Source organism: Onychostoma macrolepis, chromosome 15, assembly GCF_012432095.1.
Source record: "Onychostoma macrolepis isolate SWU-2019 chromosome 15, ASM1243209v1, whole genome shotgun sequence".
NCBI classification, from domain to species: Eukaryota; Metazoa; Chordata; class Actinopteri; order Cypriniformes; family Cyprinidae; genus Onychostoma; species Onychostoma macrolepis.
In genome coordinates this window covers 19,069,808-19,096,422 of record NC_081169.1, presented here as the reverse complement: position 1 = coordinate 19,096,422, position 26,615 = coordinate 19,069,808, and the positions used below count along the sequence as shown (strand labels likewise).

The window sequence follows — 26,615 nt, the reverse complement described above, 5'->3', positions numbered from 1 at the left end:
CAGTTTAGAATATCAACTGTTTTTAGGAAGCCAAAAACATGTAGAAGAATTCTGTGAGGTCAAAATAAGCATATAATGAAACCATATTTTGCCAGAAAACAGAGTACGTACCTGTTCTAATCTCATGGGAAAACATAACCCATTTTACATTTCATATGAATGCGTACAATTTTAGAATAAAGGTACATTCTCAAACCTAACTTTTAGTGGAGAGTATGAATATTGCATGAAAACGTATGACTGCAATTATACAAATTCATAAGAAGTAGTCACCATCAATTTGCCAAAAATGTAAAATAGTTACGAACGGCCATGAGAGTGTGTTGGTAAGAACATAACAGTACCTCCCAAATGTCCAAGTCCTCTATCTAAGATCTTACGTGCCTCCTTTTATTAATTTGATTCATGCTCCTAAAATTTGTAAACAATAGATTTTCTATTCCAATTCAGACAGTAACACTGCCTTACAAAGTCAAAACACTGACACCGAGAAATTTTTTTGTTTTTTTTGTTTTTTTAAATGTGCACTCTGAATCTGCATTTTGCCTTAGTTGAGCAGAAAACTCCATCTCACAAAATGTCAATGTCACTTTTAACTAGAAAAACTACACCTTTATTTTCAAGACTCTCATTTTTAATGAGAAAATCATGAGTTGAATTCCTTTCTGGTACATTTCTCCAAATCTAGTATTTGGTGGACATTCAGTGAACCGTGAAACCCTGCTATATTCACCCAACATTCAACCCACCACACTGCACATCCACTCTCTGACAACATGTGTTTCAAAACAATCATTAACACATCATCTGAAAATAGACAGTCTAGTTAGTTTCTATTTCTGGTAAAAGCAATTGCAAGATACTCCTGAGACCCACAGCTGTAGGAACATTATAGTTGTTGTGGTCAGAATCAGCCTGGCATATCCCAAAGTGGTGAAATACAAAACAAGATGATCAAAATAGCACCATTGTACAATCCAGGAATAAATCAAACACTGATGCCGGTATACAACGAGAAGGCCGTGAACATAAATATTTAAAGACAACCAAAAAAAGTAAGGGGTGTAAAATCCTTTGGCACTTGAAAACAGGGTGCATAATCAAATAGGACAGTGCTTTCTTCAGGTCTTATGGCATATTTCTGTCTTTCCGGGAACTGCAACAGACAATTCTGCAAGCCAAATCACGGCTACAGTTTCTTTCATAGCGTCTGTAAGCGTTTCAAATCAAGCATGTAAAGCAGGCAGACAAAACTACTGTATGCACACCCAACAACCAGTGATGATTTGAGAGACTAAACTCATAAAAGGACTCAAGGATTTTATTAGCTGCTTTCACTTTACAGCAGAAAGCGTTCACATAAACACACACACACAGTCCTATTAACTATAATGATTATGATGAAGCGATGAAGTGTATTTTTCTGCCCCTGCTGTGATGCCAAGGTCATCTCTTTTTAACACTCAGCTCATATAAATGAGTTCATTTTTGAATTACTTCAGTAGGAGAGGGGAATATATTATTAATATGAAGCATAAAAAAAGTTTCAAATCAATAAGGCTGGGTTACCTTGTTTATAAACATCTCAGACTTTCAACAAATCATAATTTCCCACCTCAGTATTGCAATTAGTGCACTGTGTTTATATATTACTTCTTGTTACTAACCCTAATCATAAAGTGCCACATTATATCACAATTTATTTTCAGTCACTCATATAAACTTGTTCAATATTATGTTATAATTCACACATAATTTTAAATTCATATTTGGAAAATATTGTAAAATTTTTAAGTGCAAGCATAATATTTAAATACCAATTGTTTTCTATATAACACTGTGAACTTAAATGTATGGTGATGAATTCTGTACATATTTTGTACAATAAAACAGAGTGTTTAAGTTCAGTATCTCTGATTTTTCAATGAATTACATAGGCTATAAATAGTTAGTCAAAAAGATAGCAGCATTTTCTGAGAAACAGTCTAGAATAAGAATAACTGTCATGCATGAGCCCAAAATGCCAGTAATAATGTAATTAAATACTAAAGAGGATGAAGGTCATCTGATTCCTTTGTCCTTTTTTTTTTTTTTTAATTTAGTGACTGCCTATCACATTACAATTTAGATCAATTCTAACCCTGGTCAAGCTCCTCAACATAACTTTAAAAATAGTCTCACAAACATCAACAACAATAAGTTTCACTTTAAAAGATTTCAGATGTTATAAAATGGTAAGTTGTGTAGGTCATTTATAATGTTGACATTTTAATAGCATATTTTACTGTAATAACACAAGTCTGTCTTCCTCAGCTTTTCAGGGTTATCAAAAGCCACTGTGCTGTGCAGGTTGAGATTGCACTAAATGTTACCATGGTGAAAATTTGAGAAGATGATTATATTTCTATTTAGGCTACCACACACTGTGGTCCATCGTTTCCTTGACATATTACACGCGTATTAAAATACTCTTTAAATATTCTGTCTAAGGTTAGAACCGGCCAGACAGTACAAGAGAAGTCTTGAGCTCCGCTGTTGAGACATGTTAAGTTTTCTCAAGACTATCCCACGTGCTTTCTTTTCATTGGCACGCCGTTAATGAATTTCAAGCTCTGTGAAAAAACGAGTTCAATCAGACTTTAATGCGCGCAACGGTTAATTTACATAAAGCTATAAAAATGAATATGTTAATAACAAATGTAGCCTAAACACCATTTAAAAGGCTGCGCGTGACTAACTCCCTTCAACCGCGATTTAGCACATCATCTCGTACCTATTAGGCTATATAAACATCTTTGATTATGGATATAACAATTTCAAACTTACTTGCACAGTAAGTCTGTTTCTATTAGCGGAGATGTTATTTACTGGTTCCCATCGAGATCAAGAGCACATTTAGTCAAAACCTCAACCAACGGAAGTTCTTCTGAGATTATTAATAATTCATACTAAAATACCACAACACAGACAGAATTAGACTGTTACAAACTTGTCACGTCAAGCATATGGACAACCTACATTAATTTGCAAGTGAACCGCATGTCGGTTATGAACCATATGCATAACAGCATGAGAAATTAAATTTACCCATATGAAGAGATTATCATATTTTGTCACTTAGGTGAAAATCAGAATCGCATTAAATAGCAACAAGCATATAACAGGTATAGTGTATAGACACACAGAACACAAATCAGAATTTCCCTAATATAGGCTATTAAATATTCACCATCCTACCGTTCAGAGTAACATGTTCTTGAGTAGCAACAAATGTTCTGTGAATTCCTTTGGTCGTGTTGAAAGGTGCTGTAAGCCAGTCTAATTTCCTTAGTAAATGAGAAAAGTTGTTTCGCTCGGCTTCTCGGCAAAATGAATCATTCTGTAAATCCAAAGTCAGAAGAAATGAGTCTGCGCTTCCACGCGTCCATCACATAGACAGCCTGTGAGCGCGCACAACGCAGCGTGGACGCGCGTCACCTATAAAACAGTGTGAGACAGAGTTCTTGTCCTTTAAAGGGGCAGGAGCCAAAATTGCGTCACACTTAGTGAGAAATGACCTAGAACCTATATTTTACACCATAAACTAAATCGATAACTACTGGGAAATGAAACCGAATCAATGAAATGAAAAAATAAATGAAACAAAGATATGGATAAAAAATAAAAAAAAATGCGTGGGATGGAAAATGTTGTTGGTGTTGAAATGTTTGTTTGTATTGTTATAAAACTTTCCTCACATGGGCTGAGCCCATTTTTGTTCATCATACCAAAAATAGGTCATCATCTGTCATCAGCTATCAATAGCAGCATTACCTTTCTGCCATTTGCGAAACCTACAAAGCAGCAACAACATTATTCAGGCTATTGAACATTTAGCCTTCCAGAATAGCAATTATGATAAACAAATCCGCACCCAACATTTATTTTTTCACATATCTGGAACTAACTTTCCATGTAAAAGCTGCACTTGCATGGCTTGCATCCAAAAACAACATTAAACATTACTGTATGTTTGAAATACATCTGTAATCATAAGCATTAAAACAAAACCATAGATGTATAAAACATTTATTTAGTCAGGCAGAAATTGATCACAAGTCTTGTAGTAATCCAGTTTTATTTATGGCAGGCATTAGTTTGATGTCAATAATTGATATCAATTAACAATTAACAAAATGTTAGCCCAGTGTTAATATTTAGCCTTTGTATTCATGTAAATCATGAATGACCCACTTTCCACCAGGCTAAACGCGTTTTATACATCTGCAACTGAAAATCTGCAGTGGGATTAATGCGTAGTGCAATTACTGGCAAATTTTGGGATGAATGTGTCATCTAATTTGACTTTCTACTTTTAAACTGTATCAGTTGAGTCACTGTTGGTAGAGACGGTTTGGCATTCCAACCTGTATCCCTGCCTTAAATACAAGGGATTTTGTCTGCTTTTCACACCCAAATCAATGGCAGCAGTAAAGATGGGAGATTAAAACACATTAGTAAGCATGAACCAAACCCAGAATGACTCAAATGAATATTTGCCAAGAGATGGAATGTACATCGGTATTAATAGTCCCTAATATAATTCATGCTAGTTGCCTTTTGAGATATACAACCATTGTTTAAATACTCTCTCTGATGACACATTCACAGAGTATATAAACACAGTTTCATAGAATTCCTCCAGGTCAAGCTGAAGAATATAATTCACTGATTAGTTCAATCTAAGAAATTTTTATACTGCAATTATTTATTATTTTATTCTAGGACAAAGGTGAAACTACCACTCCAATTAAGGAAAATGTATAAGATGATTGTTCAAATCTACACAGACATAAGGAATAATTTGCTGCATGTGCCAGAGAAATCAACATCATGGACACAAAAATGCCTCTTCCTGACAGAGATTGGGGTGCACACTTCCAAAATATTATGTAATCTACAAAGGGCCGTAGGTTGCATAATATTCTGGATAAATTAAAAAGGGTATAAATAACTTGTGCACTAAAATCACTAAAATCAGAATGTGTTAGTTTTGCCTACAGTCAAAGACATCACATTAGAATAATAATCAGATACTCCATTAACTTCAAAGCAAAGGCTAAAGTCATTAATCAAAGACAGGAGAGAAACCCTGTCAAGAGTTTTAGCCTCAATAATTAAAGTAATTTTAAATACAAAATATAATTCATGCTCTGAAATGGTTGTTTCAACTGTTTCTAATTGTACCTGTCAGATGGAGACAATTTCCACCACGAAGTATTACAGTTAAATCTACTTTGAAAACAGCTGATTATCTAACATAAAAAGTATAGTAAGTGACCTTGACATTCAGTATCACAGTCCCACTTTGATGGTTTTATCTGTTAATATTCGATGAGTTTAGAGCACAAATATATACTGTACTTCATGGAGGATTTCCATCATAGCTTTCATAAAAATTACAGCACCAACCTGAGTATAGCCGCCTAAAAGCTGCAATTATCAATAGGTTTCATTACTTGTTCCATTTCAGTGACCACTTAATATGCAGAGAAATAGATTTCATTTAAATAAGCTGAATCGTCAACTTGAGTTAGCCAATTAGCTTAAAATCAATTCAGATAAGGGATAGTTTTTTTTACACTCTTAAAAATAAATGTTCCAAAAGGGGGTTTTCACAGTAATGGCATAGAAGAAACAAGGTTTCATGAATGTTAAAGATTCTTTATGGAACCATCAATGCCAATAAAGAACCTTTATTTCCATACAACAATATGTGCTGTGAAAAGTTACACAGCAACATTCAGTTTAAGTGAGATTCATTTTGCATATATTATTTTGTATAGTGTGCTAAGACTCAAAGGGGACACACGGTTGAGTTTTTGTACTTCAGGTAAAGTTAGAATGTGAACATAAATATGACAAAGATGACTAAATCAATTTTAAAGTCACAGGTACAAGAACACAAAGGTTAATGAGTAATCCAGGATCTCAGAATCTTCAAATTATTTACTTTGTTTAATGTTAATCATGTTAAATAAAGAGTAAGAGTTGACACTTCTGGACAGCTCTAATGTGCATTTCTTTAAACATCTGCTATTACTTCCTTAAACGAATAGTTAGAAGAACACACCAAAGAAGGTCAGACAAGTTTAAAGTGGCATGAGGTGACCGAATTTTCATTATTGAGTGAACAATTAACTTAGTAGTGTCCTAGAAATGTCAGAAGCAGCAAAGTGTAGGGTAAATAGACAGAATTCCCTGGGATAGGAGCGGACCAATTATTTATTGCTATCCATAAAACAGTGTATCGGCCTGGAGCAATTATTCACACAGCTCTATGGTGGTGAAGCTCTGTGAAATGCACAAGGGCATGAGAACGATTAACTGTTCCTGGCTGATTTAAGATGAGATGCCAGCTGTAGGCTATGTCATATACCTGTAAATCTGTCACATTCAACGAGAATGTGTGCATATCGCTTGTACAGAATGCAGGCTAAATGATGACAATAACCTCATTGGCAGGGAGTTTTTCCTCATTCATATCCATTATTAAAATGAGAGACATTAGTGGATCATATTTATGCAGTGAACATCGAGAGCAAGAGGGCTGATGTGCTATTCTTTATCTGTATAGAAACAAACAACAGTCTTCTGGATAAATGTTATTTGGAGTTCTTATCAGTCCACACTGGAAAGAGCAAAGGCAATACAGCAATAGCCCAGAATTTTATCCTTGTCCAAAGGGAATGACAGGCATTGGCATATTTACAACATGTTTAGGAGCTGTAAATGAAGACGAAACGCCATTCTCAACAACTTAAGCATATTGATTTCAAAGTAGGTGCGACACCAAGAAAAGAACCTTGCTTTCGGAGGAAAAACACCATAAATCTGCATTTTAAAGGACGAAGAAATGGACAATGCATGACTTGTGGCCTACTTATCATCAAATGGAGTTTAGACAGCTACAAACACACGGACATAATATTATGTTGCTTCAGTAAAACTAGATAAAAAATATCATTAACAAAAATAACTTTAGGGTTGGTTGATGGTTACATATTTCATACACTGTACTGTTCCAATTTTGCTTAGAGACATTTGTATAGCGATAGCTCATAATGGTAATTGCCTGCTTTTTAGTGGTCTTGGTTCTGGAAGTATATTTCCATTCATTTTTTTCATTGGGATTTCAAAATATTCTTCAATACAGTTAAATCAAATTTCTTAATCGACGTTAATGCAGTTAGTTCCAAGTCCAACTAAAACAAGCAGCTCCAAGATAAACATCTTTTATGAATGAATGAACTACAATCCCATGAAGCTTTGCAAACACGATAAATCAAATCAAACAAACTGAGTTTTAATAATTAGTTAAACGCATAAAAACAATATAAAGTTGATCACCTAAAACATGACAATTAAATATGATTTAAAAAATCTAACAAAGTAATGCTGGCTAATGGTTTTAACAAAAGCATATCAGACCGATACTTTCTGAGCTCACAGTACATCGGTTTTAAAGGTTTATATACAGAATCATTCAAATCTATTTCTCAGTGCAGAAAATGAATGGGCTTTTTAGCTCTGGAACCCATCTGTTGTGCTCTACAGACACAATCCATCAGAAAATAAACATGAGAAAAAGCTTTATATTTCCAAATATATGTTTGAGAGTGTAGAAGTCGGTGATGTTGGCAAAAGTCATGAGCTCCAGAGTGCTTGTCTCCAAAAGTTGAAGTCTACTTTCCACAAGCTGACACTTTCTACTGAGGCTGCCAATAGCTGCAGAGCTTTGAGAGGAAATGAACTAACAAGATGAAAAAAATCTCTTCACAATAGGTGACAGTTGGTCTCAACAGCGGTAGCTTAATGATAAATATTCTAGCTTATGAACACATTCCAGAGAGGTCTGCGATGACGGTGGCGATGTCTGTTGAGCACTGTTGATGAACCTTTTTCTAGTATTAAAAAAAAGAGATAAGAATTGCAGAAAGCAAAGTACCAGAACTGTCTGTTCTCAGGCAATCACTTTGTCAGATATTTTTTGTGTAGAGTTTACTCATTAAAAAAAACGGCCTGAACTATGACCACAAGAATTATGAAATTTTGGCATCTTGAGAGTTGTCATTTATTTCATTCAGACCAATTAAAGAACAAAGCAGACTGAAAGCGAAAAGATGAACGAGATGTTAAGAAAGAACATTATTCCCCTTCACTTACTTATATAATAAAAGTGATTCATAAATATTTTATTTATAATAAAAAGTGACTGCCCACTAATTTGTATAGACAGACAGACAGATGTGCACTGCGGTCATCAAAGGTTCAAATATTGTCTCTTGTATTATACATATATTAAAAAAAAAATACATTAAAAGACCTTGTTCTACCTCCAGTATGTTGTATAATCAGCATGTCTAGAGTGGCATTAGTTTAGCAGTTGAAAGCTTTAAGCCTGCTTAACATTAGTAAATCTTTACAAATACGCAACATTCCTCTTTTAGTCTTTGTAACTTTGAATTGCACTATAATATCTTCCACTTATCCTCAGTATTCCTCTCTGAACCTACAACCGATAAGAACAATGAGATTTGTCAATGTCCTGCAGTTAACATCGGGAGTAAATTTTGCATTTTCATTTCTCTTATGCTCTGAATAACTATGAATGTTTGTATGTTAGTCAGATGAACATGATTGGAAAATAAATGAAGGCCATCTGAGTGTCTGGCCTTGTAGGTAATCCCAGAAAAATGCCGGAGGGAGAAATTTCATGACCGTTTAATTCCCCAAAGGTCGGCGGGTCAACCTGTAATAGTGTTTGTTTACCACACTTGAGCTCTTTATTGTATTACTGCTGGATTAAAATGAAATGAGCTTTTAGAACTGCTCACATGACTCTACATAATGATGGGTTTAGTGACAAAATGAGAGATTCTAAACACAGTGCACATTATCCAAGCATGAAGTTGTGGTCTGCACTGGAGCACATCTAAGGAGAACCATTAAAAAAAAGAAATATTTTTAAGGCAAAGCACAAAATAAAAATTGATTTGAATACATACAGTACAAGCTGAAACATTTATTAAACATTCTCCGATTAAATGAATCAGGTCTGTGTGCACACATTCCTCTCATGTGACTGGCACCAGGTTTGATTAAAAAAGGTAAAACATTACTTTTGAACGTGCTAGACAGGTGATTTCTAAGCTTATGTAACCCACGTCACACCAAAGGTGTATTCCAGTAAACAAGACTAATTTACCGGCACCTATACCCAAAACGCCCAGTTAATTAACCCTAAACTTGCTTACCCAAGGTATGCCGGTTCCGAAACCGTGACTGTGAGTAAGTTGCAAACACCAAAGTATGTTCACAGTGAACTCAACAGATATTCATAACAGAGCACTGAATCCATGAGTCACTACAAATGTATGCTAAGAAGCAGTTTGCATTCTTTTTTTGCTAAATGGCAAATTACACTCTTAATGGATATCGCTACCTGATTGGCAGTTGTGCATTTTTAAAACCTTATAGTTTAATCTTTAATCAGTTTCATTAATGTCAACAAGAATTTTGTTGTATTGTTTGTTTGAAGCTAATTCTGAACTAAAAAGAAAGATTATAACGCAGCTTTGCATGTACAAAACATAAGATCAGCAAGTTAGCTACAATAGTAAAGAGTTATTTTGATGTTTTTGTTCATTAATAGCTGAACGATTAATTTGAAATAAAATAAATCACCATATGGCCTTGTGTAATTATTAAACTACAAAAGTCTGTAATAAAATGAAATCACAATATGAACAAAAATTGCTTTGATCAAAGACTTTGATTTTACTCAGTTAAACTAATAAAAACACTAAATAAAACAGGTTTTTAGAAATTAGCCCTTTCATTTGACTAGCCATTTTCATAATATTCTTAAGCAAACAAAACAAGTTAATTAAACTGGGTGGTAACTGTTGTTTTGATTATAAGGATAAAATGTAATTTTAGTAGTGAATCATCATAAGAGGAAACTTCTTCAAGCAAAAACTGACATTCAGGAATCGCGCTCTCAGTGGAGTGTCCTCTCCATTTTGCGATTCCTACATATATTCCACAACATTCGTGCCACTGCCACAAAAGAATCTTTCATGGGTATAATTATTACAAACCACATTCTCCAATCTTATGTCTAGCACTTTAGTGCTCGTGAGGAATTAGATGTTCAGAAACACGTGAACAAGTGTCAGAGTGAGTGATAAATCAGAAACACAAAGCTCTGTGTGTGCATCAAATGAAATTGACAAATTACTATCCGGAGGTTTATCTCACTAATCAATAAAAAGATTATACTCTTCATCTGGGATTCCTCCAGGCAGGTATGCTGACCAAAAAGAGAGCCCCATAGACACTCAAAAAGACAAAGAGTGACTGTTTGTAGCAGAGAATTTACATCCTGTGTTGGCATACTGGTAAAACATAATAATTGTTTGACATTTAACATGGGATGGAAAATAACAAGATGCGATGCACTGTTGTATGCAACTGAAATTATTCAGTTGTAAACAAAATGATTTACCTAAACTTCCCAAAAATTGTCTGACATCATACCAAATAAATAAAATTAAGTATAACAACAGAAAATAGTACTTTTGCAAACCATTAAAAGGAATTTTGCGGTCAATTGAAGCAAAACCCCAAAATCATCCAGGAACATGTCAGTGAGCTGATCTGACGAGTCTAGTTTGCCAGCACAGATTTACTGCATTCTTAATTCCCATTACCTCAGTATCTGGCACCATTATACCTACAGTCCACGCTAATCACCAGAACTGACAGAAATGGGATTAAGTATAAATGACCTAAATATAAAATCAAAATTGAAAATGTAGTTTCAGTCAGAGTCTCTAAAAACATTCCTTCTAGTGATCGTGGCAACGGCTTTCATAACTCCAAATCTTTGTTTTCTTTTATCAGCATTTTTTGACATCAACACATGGCTGTTAACATCTGTTGGCCAGCATGGATATACAGCTTCTTCTTTTTTATTTTTATCAATCTAATAATTTTTAAAAGCCCCATTTCTTTTGAATGCTGCCACTTATGATTTCTATGGGCCTTTTTTTTTTTTGCAGCCTTGCTTTGAAAATCCAAGCACTGAATTTTCTTTTAAGGGGTTTTAAGGGGATATTGTAATTAGAATAAGATGGCATAGATACAAATATTGGTCACACTTAATTTTAAGGTCCAATTCTCACTATTAACAAACCATTAACTACACATTTTGCCTCAATAACCTCCTCATTTGCTGCTTATTAATAGTTAGTAAGGTAGTTGTTAAGTTCAGGTATTGATTAGGGATGTAGAGTATGGTCATGCAGAATATGTGCTTTATAAGTACTAATAAACAGCCAATACATTAATAATAGGCATGCTCATAAGCAATTTAGTAAGAATTGGTCCCTATATTAAAGCATTACCCAAATATTTTGTGAAACGACATCATTGTTCACAATAATGTGAATAATCACAGGATGACAGGTCTTTTGAAAATCAGAAGAGGACAAAAATCTTACCAGACACCATCAACGTGTCTACTCTTCACATGTAAATGCAAAAAAAGGACCTTTTTCAGAGCCAAAGAAACCAGCATTTCACTCATGGGCCATCAGCTGGAGTGGTTCTGTGATGAATACAAGGTCCAACAAGTAAGAGCAAAGGTACTTGATTGCCAAGACATTCTTATCAATAGATACAGGACATTTCTTGGTAGGGGCACAGCTTTTAGATGCTCTTTCTTCCTCCGAAAGTGCAGCCCTCTGACAATCACTTTGTCCTCTATATTCATCCATACCTTTTTTACTCATCCTCACGCTGTTCCAAAGCTATATTCTTATTTTCTTCTCTATAATATAATATAATATATATATATATATATATATATATATAATTTTTTTTTTTTTTCCCAATGTCCTTTGAAATATCTTCTTTAGTGGTTGTGGAAGAAGGAAATGCATAGAGCTCTAGAATGAAATAAGGGTGAGTAAATGATGACAGAATTATCCATTTAAAGAAAAACATATCTACTGTATAATAGCTCAATCATTTTCTTGGAGATCGAAATTTCTTCAACCTTGGTCCATGCAGGTTAAAAGGGTGAACCTTGCATAATGAGGATGGAAACTGAAAGCCTAAATTGAGTTAAAGAGGGGTTACTAACTATCACAGGGACATACTCAATAGTCTTGTTCTGGCAGAGTTATGTCATGCTGCTAGTCATAAGAAAACACATTGGCAGACTGAGAATTTTTGGGGCATTTCTTTTTGAGAGCAGGACAGCCGAACCTTCAGGCCTACCCCAGCCGGGACCTCCACGTGAAGTAACCCAACATTTGTGTCAAATGAAAATGGCTTCCAGGCTTGACAGGTCATGCGTCAAATTAATGGAATGTGACCCTGCCAAGATGTCAAAAATCTAGAGTTAGTAATGGGAATTAAGATGCAAAGGTGTTCAGGTGTATCCATTGTTTAGTAGGTCTATTTGTTTACTATTATCATAGCAACAGTGCTATGCTCACAAAGAACTTGTCCTGACAGGTGTGTAGAAGCAGAAATTCTAAATAAAAAAAGGATTTTTCAACTGTAATTCCTCATCAGCATTTACTCATGCATCAAGAGTATTACTCATGAATTAAGATATTTTTTACAGTATATGCGTATGCAGTGTCTTTGACATGACAAAACAAGTTTCTGTCATGACAACTCTCGGAGGGATTGGCATGGTAATGTACATGACAATGTTAATGTATTTGGTCTTGGCGGACTAGATCTGCTACGCTGCTGCTGCTGTGGCAGAGCAAGTACCGAGACTTGCTACTGCCAATTAGGGCTGTGCAAATAATCGAATGCGATGATCATGCGCATCTAGTCAGTAAAGCCGGTTCTGTGATTAGTAGTTAATCTCCTTCACGTGCTTTCAGATGGAGCGGCATTTAATAGACAGAGCCGTAGTTTGCTGACAAGCTACACAATATCGCGTTCAAAATTGACTGCGATTCATCTGTGAATGTCATTGAATTTGTCAAAGTTTGGATGAATAAATCAAAAGTAGGTCATTACACTTGAATCAAATCGCAATATGGACTATCTGTAATATTAAGCTGCAAAAATACCATTTAAATATGAATCCTGCATGTCTTGTTATGAATGAATGCACAGATGCGCAGTTTCATTTACTACACACATACTGAAGCCCACAGTGTTTTCAGCCTCTGCCATCTCACCAAATGAGGACATAAATACATGAACAACAGTCAGTGCCTGCTCTATTACAAATAATTTATATTTAAAAAATACCCAAAACAGCGGAATTACAAGATGGAAATATAGACTAGAAAGATAATTAAACTTGATCTGCCCTTACGTCCATGACATTGACTCACTGTTTTGGCAATCTTTCCAGCTCTTAACGCCGAATGTGCTCTTGGATGGTTAGATACATGATGGGCTAATGTAGAAGCAAATAACTTTTAAAAATAACCCCCTTTGTATTGCACTGCATATTGTATGTTCAAGGATGACAGATGGACATGCTATTTATGACTGGATGTAACTTTTGATACTTTGCGGTAAAAGTGTCTCTCCTATTGACTTTGTCCTATAAGTGCGGCTCTCATGAAAAAAATAGTGAGGACCACTGGCGTAGACCATCCCGCAGCGTTGCAGATGTCCTGTATTGGGACACCTGCAAGGAAAGTCTTGGAGGCCGCCACACTCCTAGTGGAATGAGCCTTGACTCCCATCGGCGAGGGGAGATCAGAGGACTCATAGGCAGTGTTGATGGCATCCACCGACTGAGAGTATGCTTTGTAGAAGGCAGACCCCTCTTAGCGGGACCATAGCAAATCAGCAGTTGGTCTGCCCTTCTCCACAGGGCAGTTCTGTGGACGGATGCATCCAGTGCTCGCCCTGGTCACATACAGTCAAGCCTTTGCTGGTCAGGCTCCCGAAAGGGAGGAGGACTGAAGGCCTGCAGTACGACAGGCTGTGGTGTAACAGAAGGAAATTTGGGGCTGCAGATCCCCAACTCTCTTCAGAGAAGAGATCGCCAGAAGAAACACAGTCTTCAGGGTGAGATGGCAATCAGAGATCTCCTCAATAGGCTCAAAGGGAGGCCTACAGAGAGCATCCAACACCACAGCCAGGTCCCAAGGAGGAATCCGGGACCGTACTGGGGGCCTTAGCCTCAGTGCACCATGTAGGAAACGTGTAACTAGGGGGTGACTACACACCGACTGTCCACCAGGAGAGGCGTGGTAGGCCAAAATCGCCGCCACATAAACCTTCAAGGTGGAGTGGGTTAACCCTGCGGAGAGTCGAGCCTGCAAGAACTCCAATACTGTACCAAGCAGGCAGTTAACTGGGTCGAGCTGGCAATCTCCGCACCATGAAATGAAGAGTCTCCACTTCAGGGCGTACAGTTTCCTTGTTGAGGGAGCTCTGGATTCGAGGATGGTCCCAACAACCTTGGTTGAGAGACCGGAAGCTATGAGCTGTGCCGCCTCAGGGCACATAACCCCTCAGCTTCCAGGCGGGGGTGCACAAGGGTGCCTCCTGACGGGAATCTCCCATGGAGAGCCGTCGAGGAGAGAAATCAGGTCTGAGAACCATACTCGGCCCCGCCAGAACGGGGCTACTCCAGAACTCCGGGAAGCAGAGCAATCAGGGGAAAGGCGTACAGACGAAGCCTCGGCCATGCCTGTACCATGGCATCCAGCCCCAGTGGGGACATTGCGCTGTCTCCTGAGTAGCGAAGAGGTCCACCTGTGCCTGGCCAAACACTCTCCAGATCTGCTTCACCACCTCGGGGTGAAGCATCCATTCCCCGGGTCACGGCCCCTGTCTCGACAGGATGTTTGATCCCACATTGAGATGCCCAGGGATGTAAACTGCTTTCAGTGAGAGGAGTTTGCCCTGGGACCACACAAGGATCTGGTGCACCATCCTGTACAGGGGGCACGACCGCAGACCTCCTTGGTGGTTAATATAAGAGACCGCTGTGTTGTCGGTGCGCGTCCGTCGCTAGTGTTACGCGGCGACACGGAGCTCCCAGCACCGGGCCCTGAGACAAGAACCAAGGTTGTCTCCACATGTCTAAGGCACGTAGGCACCGCCACGTGACCTTGATCATGCGAAGCAGTTTTCCCCTCGGAGAGAACCCTTTGGTCTTGAGCCACCACTGTAGGTGTCTCATGTACAGCAGGCCAAGAGGTATCACATTGGACGCAGCTGCCATCAGACCCAGCAGTCTCTGAAACTGACAGTGAGTGACTGGCCCTCATTGATCCAAGCAGGGGACATACGTGCCTGCATCGTAGTTGAATCCCACACCACACCAAGATAAGTGGTTCTCTGTAATGGAGAAAGCACACTCTTCTTGGCGTTCAGTCTTAACCCCAACACTTTCATGTGAGCGAGAACAACATCTCGATGTTGAGCCGCCATCCGCTCTGAATGAGCGAGAATCAACCAATCATCGATGTAATTGAGTATGCGGATGCCTCGTAGCCGCAGTGGAGCTAATGCAGCGTCCACACACTTCGTAAAAGTGCGGGGTGAGAGTGCTAGGCTGAAGGGAAGAACCTGATACTGGTAAGCTTTGCCCCCAAAAGCAAACCTCAGGAACTTGGGAGTGGGAAGGATGGAGACATGGAAGTATGCGTCTTTTAGATTGATTGCAACAAACCAGACCTGTTTGAGTGTAAGCATCTTGAACTTCAGTCTGCTGACTGAACGGTTCAATTGACGCAGATCTAAAATGGGACGCAAACCTCCATCCTTCTTTGGAACAATGAAGTACCGGCTGTAGAACCCGGACTCTCTTTCGTGAGGAGGAACCACCTCGATGGCCCCCTTCCCTAAGAGAGTATCTATTTCTCGTTCCATTACCAGAGCCTGCTTGGGGCCCACCAGAGTGGAATTCACCCCGTTGAATCGAGGCAGAAGAGAACCAAACTGGATTCTGTAGCCTCTCTCTACAGTGCGCAGGACCCACTGAGACACATTTAGCAGTAGTTTCCATGCTGCAAAATAGTCTACTGAGGGAACCAGTCTCTCGAGACTGGCCCCTGAAGGGGTGGAGAGGATCTCAGCTCCGCTACGCTTCCAGGCGGAAGAAACTGAGATGTGTGCTCGCTGGAGATCGCTGTGCCCTGGAACACCGTACGTGGCAGGGTTAGCAGATCGATCTCCTGAGGGCGCTGAGACAAGCTCATCTCCGATCCCTCCATCAGATCCCACTGCGAACCCCATGAGCTCCGCCAGCGCCGCGGGGAGTGCTGACGAAAGAACCCTCGCTTGCGAAGAGGGCCTTTCGGGAGCGAAGCGTACGCAGGGGGAGGCTCTCACAGTGCGGGCAATCAGCCCCCTCGAGAGCCGCCTCCGTATGCCTCGTTCCCAGGCAAACCACACACAAGCTGTGTGCATCACCTGCACACATATGACGTTTGCAGGGAGGAACACACTGCTTGTATAGTTTGCTCTCGCCCTCATGCTTCGCCTTATATTGGCTCTTAGACATGATTTACAGACAGACAACACGAAATAAGACTCATAGAACGCTAGCTGAATGACAGAAAGTTGATGCCGGTTTCACCGCACGTGCTTTTGTACCAGCTGTTCATTACGTCACCTCGCCCGTGACGTCTCGCCCATCCATTGGACAGATTTCACTTGTATTCAGAACCGGTTACGCTGAAGGCGTTCCCCTAGCGTTCCTGAAGAGGAACTTCCAGACAGGTGTGCTGAGACAAGTTGGAGCAAAACTCTGCAGGACAGTGGCCCTCCAGGATCGAGTTTGGACACCCCTTTTTTAAACCATATAATCAAACACAGTTGCTGGAAAAGTATGGCATACAGGTAAAACATTACTGATTGGTTTGTAATTTTCAGCCCATTCTTACTGATGCTACCAATCACAAGACATTACTTAAATTTTTACAGAACCTTTATGTTAGCCAGGCAGGTCATTTTATCACTTTATCTGCCTATAAATTATTATAGACACTGTAAGACATGGAGAGTGATGTCAGTCTGAGCTTGAAGACAGACAGTGAACCATTAATAATTGAGGCGGTGTACACTTTACTATGGCTCACATACAGTGTGGTAAAACTGACTCGGAACCACTGATTCACTTACACACCTTTTAATGTACAGTAATTCCTGGATGATACACTGAAAAAATATCCTCTAATGTGTAATGTCAGACAAACCTAACCAAACCACTTCTATTGAAAGTGTGATCAATTCATTAGTGACTCATAAGCATAGAGTTTCAAACTTAAAGTATGCATATAATGTACTACTGGACTTGAACATTCTCTACTCATAATACCAACCAACTGATAAGATTCAATGTGTAAGTTCAAATCATTTGCATATTTGCTCTTTCACACATGGACCAATTACATTTTAAAGTTACACACTTGGGAAGTGTATGACAAACAAAAGTAACTTCTATTGAAATATGACAAGACAACAAATGTGGAAATCTAAATGGGAGGATGTTTACAAGGACAAAAGGTGTCGTCTGGTTAATATCAAGTATATAAATAAATAAATACATACATAAATAAATAAAATAAAATAAAAATCACCAGCCAAGCAACTGCCATTAAGTTATAATTTCAAATGGATGCCAACAGAGAACTGATTCCATGGGATGAAATATTAATTATTTAAATATCTTTACAACTGCTAAGCCATATCATGGCATTTAAAAAAAAATCAAAGCACTCTAGTTTTGTGTAAATAGAGTTTAATTATCTCTTTAAAGAAAATTATCCCTCTTAAAATTTAATTACAAACAAGTTTCCCAAGCCTTTCAAGTGCACATCAAATTATTAAGTATATCAAAGTGTAATTTGTGCTTTTTATTTCACTTTGTCAAGAAAATGTAGTACTTTCAGGCTTAAATTACCATTTTTTTAATCCTTCAAATGCTGCAGTGTCTGCAGAGTGGGGCCTTTTAGTAGAATGAAGGAAAAAAATCAATAAAAAATTCACAATTGTCTACAACCCAATTAAAATTCTTTCTGCTCCATTCAACCATCCAATTGTGTATAATCAGAAAAACTCTGACCTTACACAGCGGCACACATAGAACATTTGTTATTTGACATCCATATGAGAGTTCTATTCTTTCTCCCCCTGCCAGTGAAGGATAAAATGAGAAGTGAATTGAGCAATGGTGCACATGCAAATAAACCAAATAAAAGTCAATTTGCCTGAACTGCCAACCATAATGACCTTGCATAATCACGACCCATGAAGCCATTAACAAGCCACTGGTGACAATAACCACTCTTAATTCATGAATGAGGGGTGTGGTACAGCTGCTCAAAAATGGTGTGAGAATCAGTTGACTTAAGTGGTAAAATGAACATGTGAGCCTCACTCACTGCAGAGATGCTCTTGTTTTGGCTTAATGAAAGGGAAAATTATAAACAAACACAAAGATGGCTGTTGAGGCCTCAGTGTCAATTGAATTCACAACTCACTGATGCAAAAATAAATAGTTGTTCAGTGATCAGGCAAAATAAGACTGGCCAACAAGTGCAAAAACATGAAGGTACAGAATGTGCTAGACTGCAATGATTTAGGCTTGTTTACTCTCTGCAGCTCTGTAAATAAAAATAATCACAAACAAACAAATAAGGATTTACTTTCCAAAGCCTGCAGTATTGTTACTAAAGCTATGGATTCATACCAGAAACACACTGTTTCTACACAGAATATATGAAAAATACAAGCAACCCAAACAAAATTTAGAAATATGCCATACATATTGATCGACATTTAACTATGTAGGCTATATTAAAAATACACATAGAGGTGATTCTATAATTGGAGATACATTTGGCATTTCAGAAAGTTATGAAAAAAAAACTGTTCACTAACAGAAATTCTTTCCAGTATCTTATTGAAAACATATTAAATTTTAATAATTTATTGCTTGCCAAACACAAATTACTTGTATTGTACTTTTAATGAAAAAAAAACAGATGCCTTTATGGTATTGTTTGTCAACTCTGTTACAGACAAATTAGGCAATAAATAACAATAAATCATAACCGGAAAAATCCTTCCGGTTTCATTAGACAAACAGTCCTTACATTCCAACACTCAAAACTGAGATAATATTTCACTTATGCATACCTTAAAAAAAAAAAAAAAAACCTAAGTCTTCACAGAACTGTCCACTTGGAGCAAGTATTTTTCATCTGAAAATGTATTATATACAATATCCAGTAAAAAAAAGAAAATAAATGTTTTTGAAATATTATAAAGGTGCAACAATATCTCAATAATGTTTATGAGATTTTAAACAACAGTTTTATTGTTTTAATTTTTGTGAAAATAGTTCATAAACAGAGTTGACCCTATAAGTAACAGAATTGTAAAATAACAGAATTGACAGAATTATCCGGTGGACTGTCAATTCTGTTACACTATTGTCAGCATTGTTATTATTATCTATTACCGTCAAACTCTTGGTAACAGAGTTTGACGGTAACAGAATTTGACAATTTTGCCGAAAACTCTACTTGCTGGCATAAATGTTAAGAGCATGTGACACTAATGAAAACATGTTTAAAAGACCTTTAAATAACCCAATGTGTGATCAGTAATAAATTCAGTTTTCCTTTTGATATTGTGGTAACAGAGTTGACATTCTACAAAATAACTCTTGGTGTAAGAACTTTTTAGATTAAAATATTTTCTCAGAGAGACAACACATACTTTTCAGTGCTTCAGATCTTATCAGTGAGGGAAAGTGACATCATTTCCTGTGTCTTACACAGTTGTGGGAGATAATTCCACCAATTTAAAGGAAAAATATGGTACAGTAACAGAGTTGATGCAAGATTTATGGACACACATTTTTTTAAGAAAAAAAGTTAATTTTAAATAATTTAATGTTGTAGAATTAAGTAAGTGACTATTTAGGGCTTTTATAAATAAAATTAACAAAATGTTACCAAAAGAAAAGTACTATAAAATATTTTGATTACACATTGAAAAAAAAATTCGGACAACAAGAAATTGTGATTTTCTATGGAAGCCCGTTTCCGCCACTGAATAAAAAAATAAAAAAGGTTATTGCGACTTTATATCTCAGAATTGCGACTTTATATCTCAGAATTCTGAGAAAAAAGTCAGAATTGCGAGTTTATATCTCAGAATTGCGACTTTATATCTCAGAATTGCGACTTTATATCTCAGAATTGCGACTTTATATCTCAGAATTGCGACTTTATATCTCAGAATTCTGAGAAAAAAAGTCAGAATTGCGAGATAAAAAGTCGCAATTGCGAGTTTATATCTCAGAATTGCGAGTTTATATCTCAGAATTGCGAGTTTATATCTCAGAATTCTGAGAAAAAAAGTCAGAATTGCGAGTTTATATCTCAGAATTGCGACTTTATATCTCACAATTCTGAGAAAAGAAGTCAGAATTCTGAGAAAAAAAAGTCAGAATTCTGAGATAAAAAGTCGCAATAACCTTTTTTATTTTTTTATTCAGTGGCGGAAACGGGCTTCCATAGAAAATCACAATTTCTTGTTGTCCGAATTTTTTTTTCAATGTGTAATCAAAATATTTTATAGTACTTTTCTTTTGGTAACATTTTGTTAATTTTATTTATAAAAGCCCTAAATAGTCACTTACTTAATTCTACAACATTAAATTATTTAAAATTAACTTTTTTTCTTAAAAAATGTGTGTCCATAAATCTTGCATCAAGATATAATATCTGCATTCTGAGATATAAACTGCAATTCTGACTTTTTCTCAGAATTCTGAGATATAAAGTCGCAATTCTGAGATATAAACCGCAATTCTGAGATATAAACCGCAATTCTGAGATATAAACCGCAATTCTGACTTTTTCTCAGAATTCTGAGATATAAACCGCAATTCTGAGATATAAACTACGCAATTCTGACTTTTTCTCAGAATTCTGAGATATAAACCGCAATTCTGAGATATAAAGTCGCAATTCTGAGATATAAACTGCAATTCTGACTTTTTCTCAGAATTCTGAGATATAAACCGCAATTCTGAGATATAAACCGCAATTGCGACTTTTTATCTCGCAATTCTGACTTTTTCTCGCAATTGCGAGTTTATATCTCACAACTCTGACTTTCTCTTACAATAGGAAACTCCGTGTAAGGCTTTGCAGTGCTTTGTTCAATTTGCACTATCAAAATGAACTAGATAAATGCTGCGTCCGAATATGATTGTTGAACAAACATACAAATGACTAATTATTCTCCATTTCTGTGTTCTGCGCTCGCGGTTAGACAGTACCATTACCGCCGGGCAGGGTGCGGGAGGGGGGACGGCACGCACAGCTTTCAGACACAATATTCTTCATTTCTTTATATTTCTGAGTTTGAGGCAGCTTCTATCGCGTTATTTTAACAACAGCTGTCAAGTAAAGAGCGTATTATTGTAACATCAGTGTGAATGAATGCACGCAGGTGGATTTCCTTCACTCTCGCATAAAACGCGCTTTCATCTCTGTTCTTGCTCTAGCATTATCTTATCTCCTGTATTTAATGTTGTAAGATATCGACCAAGCAAGGCATCTCCGATGAAAATTGTAAATAAATTAAGGATTCATTATTTATTAGTTAGTAGCCTATTAGTTATAATTTTAAGTTTTTTATTTTTTTTTTATTTTATTATTTTTATTTAGTCAATTATATATGAAGGGTTCAGATGCAAAAGCCTCTAAGTGCTATCTGAAATTTTCTTCTAAAATGAGAGCATTTTTCTCAGGTACAGCTTCTTTTCATTGTCATTAAAGTGAAATAACTGAACATAAACATAGGAGCCTGAGAAAAATGCTCATTTTAGAAGAAAAATTCAGATAGCACTTAGATGCTTTTGCATCTTCATATATAATTGACTAAATAATTTAAAAAAATACTTAAAATAATAACTAATAAAGAATCCTTAATTTATTTACAATTTTCATCGGGGATGTCTTGCTTGGTCGATATCTTACAACATTAAATACAGGAGATAAGATAATGCTAGAGCAAGATCATAGAGATGAAAGCGCGTTTTATGCGAGAGTGAAGGAAATCCACCTGCGTGCATTCATTCACACTCATGTTACAATAATACGCTCTTTACTTGACAGCTGTTGTTAAAATAACGCGATAGAAGCTGCCTCAAACTCAGAAATATAAAGAAATGAAGAATATTGTGTCTGAAAGCTGTGCGTGCCGTCCCCCCTCCCGCACCCTGCCCGGCGGTAATGGTACTGTCCAACCGCGAGCGCAGAACACAGAAATGGAGAATAATTAGTCATTTGTATGTTTGTTCAACAATCATATTCGGACGCAGCATTTATCTAGTTCATTTTGATAGTGCAAATTGAACAAAGCACTGCAAAGCCTTACACGGAGTTTCCTATTGTGAGAGAAAGTCAGAGTTGTGAGATATAAACTCGCAATTGCGAGAAAAAAAGTCAGAATTGCGAGATAAAAAGTCGCAATTGCGAGTTTATATCTCAGAATTGCGAGTTTATATCTCAGAATTCTGAGAAAAAAAGTCAGAATTGCGAGTTTATATCTCAGAATTGCGAGTTTATATCTCAGAATTGCGACTTTATATCTCAGAATTCTGAGAAAAAAAGTCAGAATTAGTTTATATCTCAGAATTGCGACTTTATATCTCAGAATTGCGACTTTATATCTCAGAATTGCGAGTTTATATCTCAGAATTGAGTTTATATCTCAGAATTGCGACTATATCTCAGAATTCTGAGAAAAAAGTCAGAATTGCGAGTTTATATCTCAGAATTATGCAGTTTATATCTCAGAATTGCGACTATATCTCAGAATTCTGAGAAAAAAGTCAGAATTGCGAGTTTATATCTCAGAATTGCGACTTTATATCTCAGAATTGCGACTTTATATCTCAGAATTCTGAGAAAAAAGTCAGAATTATGCGAGTTTATATCTCAGAATTGCGAGTTTATATCTCAGAATTGCGGTTTATATCTCAGAATTCTGAGAAAAAAAGTCAGAATTGCGAGTTTATATCTCAGAATTGCGACTTTATATCTCAGAATTCTGAGAAAAAAAGTCAGAATTGCGAGTTTATATCTCAGAATTGCGAGTTTATATCTCAGAATTGCGAGTTTATATCTCAGAATTGCGAGTTTATATCTCAGAATTCTGAGAAAAAAGTCAGAATTATGCGAGTTTATATCTCAGAATTGCGAGTTTATATCTCAGAATTCTGAGAAAAAAGTCAGAATTGCGAGTTTATATCTCAGAATTGCGAGTTTATATCTCAGAATTGCGACTTTATATCTCAGAATTGCGAGTTTATATCTCAGAATTGCGACTTTATATCTCAGAATTGCGACTTTATATCTCAGAATTCTGAGAAAAAAAGTCAGAATTGCGAGTTTATATCTCAGAATTGCGACTTTATATCTCAGAATTGCGACTTTATATCTCAGAATTCTGAGAAAAAAAGTCAGAATTGCGAGTTTATATCTCAGAATTCTGAGAAAAGTAGTCACAATTCTGAGAAAAGAAGTCAGAATTCTGAGATAAAAAGTCGCAATAACCTTTTTTATTTTTTTATTCAGTGGCGGAAACGGGCTTCCATAATTTTCAGCTATTTAAGACACTTTTTTAATAAATTATTATATTGTTATGGACTGTAACATCTTGTAATTCATAACAATGAGTAACAAATTATTAAAATAATAAAAAATATAACCATTTGAAAAAGAGCTGAAAAAATAATGACTTCGGACACCAAATGTACCCGCAATTATAGAATCACCCATAGGCCTACCTGGGGCGTTTGTAGTCCACTGGTGCACTGACTCAAGTAAAAAGGTTCACCCTTATTTTGTATTACGTGCTTGATATTTACGTGTTTTGAGCATACCTGAAGTAGGAAGGGAGTCGTTCACAGCACCTCCACGTGTTCAGCTTAAAGGCTTTTCATTATTCGCTGGCAGCAAACGATAGTATTGCAGGTTTGATTTCAGTGGATTGTGGTGGGTGTTCAAATTGCATTAAGCGGTCAATTTGTTTTGTATTTTAAAGTTTGTATTTTTGTTTCAAACGATGCCGTGTCAAACTGAATCGCGATCCGATTCTAGGGCTGCACCCGAAAACTTAGGCAGCTGACTTGCTGCCTCATGAGGAAACGACTTTGCAGGCAGGCAGCGTTTTTGCATGAAGGCACCTCACGAAACTGATTTCGGACAGGCTTCTGAAGCAGCGTAACGGTTTAATGATCTACAACAAAGTAGAACGAGTTTTGGTGATAACTAGGGTGAAGTCAGCTAAAATGGGCCACGTTTTGGTAAATGACTTATAATACCATCAGATAAGCTATGCATGAGATCTAATGATATTTTTATAAATTAGCACGTGTCTCTTAAATATATAAATATTTTTTAAATGTGAAAAAAGTATAATTGTTTTAAAATGATAAGAGTTAGAGTATCAGCAGGTACCTTCTTGAGCCACGGCACAACATTCAGGTAAAATGGGCCAGGTAATTTCAGCTGAAATCATTTTATTTTTTAACAGTAAATTGACACTATTGTCTTTAGTGTGCCATACCAACAACACCATAAATGTATTTCATTAAATAGAAAGCTGAAGGAATATTTAATTAAACAATGCAATTAAAAATAAACTGATTGTGTTACTATAGGTGTGTGTTTCTGTGCATTAGTGTCTTTTGTGTGCATGTATGTTTGTATTCTTGTCAAACGTTTTGTTAAAGATTAGGACATCTTTGACAAAAAAACAAAACACAAAAACACTTTAACATTTCCTGTATAACCTACTGTCGGTCTTTACATTGCACCTAGTAAGGCCAGTTAGATCTTCTGCTGCATTCCCTTCAAAGGCAGTCGTTGCAGATATTATTTATATATATTTTATATATATTTTAAGATTTTGTATGGATACATATCTAGGCCTATAAACCTATTTTCACCCTCAATTGACCTTATGCATGGTAACTTCCTGGTTGTAGATAAGCCAGCTCAGTCATTTCCGGTCAAGTGTACTGTGCAGTAAGAAGAGCGTCCTTTACTCGGTTTCTCTACATAATCCATTCACATTTAGGAGAAAAGTTTTGTTTGTCTAAGATGACCAAACTTCTACATATTCCGTTTCAGGAATGACAAAATGCGAATGTTAAACTTACGCGAGGGAATCCGTTAAATCATGCTGCCAGTCATTGTTATGTTTGACAGCGGCTACGGAATGAATCACCTGACGAGCCGATGTCAAAATAAAGCTGTGCATTAAGTGATTCAGACTAAATTCAGACTAACAAAACTACAGGTCTGTGTTAGATAAAACTTAAACGATGTAGCCTAGTTATTTAAATTAAATCTAAACATTTCAAAATACTGAATGCATTATTTATTTGTTATACCAACTTATTTAATTTGTATTTGACTGTGAATTTGTGACTTCCTGCACTTGCTATAGCCTACTTTATACTTCAGTGCGACAAAGTACTAAATTTGTTATAATATTTATTTTATAATAAATCAAAAGACGTGAAAAACTAAGTTGAAATGGCAGCTGCAGCCAATGAGTGATCCTCTATATTGTCATCTCTTGGTTATAAAGGTAATTTCATTTTCATCTTAAAAAATCTATTTTTCGCCGAGACACGTTTTTAGCATATTTCTTCATGTCATCTTCATGAATGAAAGCTGAACCTTTAATAATGGGAATTTTACCACACAGAAATGAGAAACCATAAATGGCTTAAAATTTTATAAGATTTTAAAAATGTGTTCATGGCTTTGAAGGTAAGATATTGATTAATCGAGAACACCATTACGTCGTTTAAGAGATTAATCTAACTGCCTATGATAGTGTTTATTTGTCAGCATTTAAATGCACAGTTATACTGACGTGGGTACTTTCCTGGACTCTGCATATAAAATTATATGTTCTTTAATAACATGAAACTGTATGTTAATTCCACAATCATTATTTACAATGTTGCAATTATTTTGTTTCTCAGTTTCTGGTAAGAATGAGGCAGGAGATGTTTCTGTGAGAGTCTCTACCTATATATAGCACATATAAAATGAGCTTCACCGGAAGATTACGAGCTGGCTTATCTTTATCCGGAAGCTCTAAATTGCGCTCCGTGCATATGGTCAATTTCTGTGTAAAAGTGTGTCAACAAGTGTTGAAGCAACAATGCAAGATCAGTCATTGTGATTGTGTGTAACAATTTAAAGAGATATGACGCTACAACCTTATTTGGCCCATTTTACCTGATAGCCCATTTTAACTGACTTCACCCTAAACGAATATTTAATTACTGTAATAGAAATAACATCAAAAGTGCAAAAAGTTAATCAGAAATATATATTTACACACAAACTGACAACCAACGCAAAGACGCTATCTTTATTTTTTAGCTCAACCGTCACGGAATGGAACGCACAGGATTGTGGGATATCAAAGGCAGCTAAGGAATAAGGATACATCTATGCTGCCTTCAAAAATCGACCAGATGAAGGTATCTCATGAGACAGGAAGTGAAGCTAATT

At 36.6% G+C, this 26,615-nt stretch overlaps 1 protein-coding gene across 3 annotated transcripts in view; it reads right to left on the bottom strand.

The window, feature by feature from the left end:
- gipr (gastric inhibitory polypeptide receptor) overlaps nucleotides 1–24,259 on the bottom strand; it is a 42,916-nt gene extending 18,657 nt beyond the window's left edge. For 2 of the 3 annotated variants that reach the window (XM_058799317.1, XM_058799321.1), the window contains exon 1: nucleotides 3,238–3,445. The gene's annotated coding sequence lies outside the window, so the exon portion shown is untranslated. Of the gene's footprint in view, nucleotides 1–3,237; nucleotides 3,446–23,959 lie in introns of those variants that run through there. The other variant, XM_058799319.1, reaches the window with a different exon arrangement.
- Nucleotides 24,260–26,615: the final 2,356 nt, after the last annotated feature.